Source organism: Choloepus didactylus, chromosome 7 (genome assembly GCF_015220235.1).
Source record: "Choloepus didactylus isolate mChoDid1 chromosome 7, mChoDid1.pri, whole genome shotgun sequence".
In the NCBI taxonomy this organism is placed as follows: domain Eukaryota; kingdom Metazoa; phylum Chordata; class Mammalia; order Pilosa; family Megalonychidae; genus Choloepus; species Choloepus didactylus.
The window spans coordinates 51,634,335-51,636,096 of record NC_051313.1 but is presented as its reverse complement, the minus strand read 5'-3'; positions in this window follow the sequence as shown (position 1 = coordinate 51,636,096).

Here is a 1,762-nt window from a genome sequence, read left to right as displayed (position 1 = left end):
AGTGAGAAAAAAAAGGAGACCGTGATCTTCCAACTTTCTTGTAGAAAAGGCTGTGTGTAAAACTGGGGTCAATACTCTGAGCTTTATGCAGGGTAGAGGGATTGCCCATTCTTTCCTCCGGAGCAGAGAATAGTGGATGGCACTTTTTCCTAGAGTAAATACTCCAAATGAATGCCCAGGGGACATTGTCTCAGCAGGATGCTAAAGGCTTCAGCATACCTGCTAGGTCATCTTTGCTTTCAGAGAACTACACTTGATAGTTCAAGAAAGAGGGGCTTAATATCACAGATCTAAAACTCAGCTGGCTCCAGCCCTGAGTCATGGGGACATTAGAATCCTGTGCCTGTCTGCCTGCCCTGGGTGTACCTCAAAGGCTCACATAGTCTGCCAGAGAATGCTTCAGGAGGCCCATACTCTAAGATAACCCACAAAATACACACACACACACACACACACACGAACAAAAAACCATCCCTGAATGCTGGGTCTATTTTTTTCTATTGTGTTTATTCTTAGCAATTGAATGCTTATGGAGGAGAAGAAATATGAATATATGGATAGTAACTAAAGCAGAGTTCACAAACTCAGGTGCCTTCATATGTGAGACAGGTGGCTTAAAGTGGTGAGGCCCCAAGTAATAGTACTAACAGGGACAGGACTCTAAGGAAACTGCTGAATTTGAATCCCTCCTAAATGCTTCAAATTCAAATTTTTGAAAAACACTTTGAGGGCTCACGGTCTGGAAGTTTGGGATTTCCGAACTAAGATGATGCTATCAGATCAGCCATATGGTCATACATATTACCAGTACACCAGTATAACAGCAAGAATCCCAAGACTTTTCCCAGAACTTCTAAACCAGAATTTTCAGGGAAAGGTGTGGGGAATCTATCTATTCTATCTATCTAAATATCTATCTATCTATCTATCTATCTATCTATCTATCTATCTATCTATCTATCATTTATCATCATCTATTATCTCATCTACCTATCTACCTATCTATCTACTATTTACTTATCTACTATTCAGGTGACATTTGATGTTTGGATATGTGCCAGTTTGAATGTATTGTGTCTCCCAAACTCCATTATCTTTGATGTAATCTTGTGTGGGCAGGCGTTATCTGTTTTGATTAGATTTCTTTGAGTGTTTCTTTGGAGATGCGCCCTACCCAGCTGTGGGTGATGACTCTGATTGGATATTTCCATGGAGGCATGGCCCCACTCATTTAGGGTGGGCCTTGATCAGTGGAGCCATATAAATGAGCTGATGGGCAGAAGGAACTCAGTGCAGCTGTGAGTGACATTTTGAAGAGGAGCTACAGCCAAGAGGGACACTTTGAAGAAAGCACAGGAGCTGCAGAGAAGAGACAGTTTGAAGACGGTTGTTGAAAGCAGACTCTTGCTCTGGAGAAGCTAAGAGAGGACAAATACCCCAAGTGCAACTAAGAGTGACATTTTTGAGGAACTGCAGCCTAGAGAGGCACACCCTGAGAGAAAGCCATTTTGAAACCAGAACTTTGGAGCAGACACCAGCCACGTGCCTTCCCAGCTAACAGAGGTTTTCCGGACACCATTGGCCATCCTCCAGTGAAGGTACCCAATTGCTGATGTGCTTACCTTGGACACTTTATGGCCTTAAGACTGTAACTGTGTAACCAAATAAACCCCCTATTATAAAAGCCAATCCATTTCTGGTGTTTTGCATGCTGGCATCATTAGCAAACTAAAACAGGGTAATTTTGGGACACTCTGAAAAA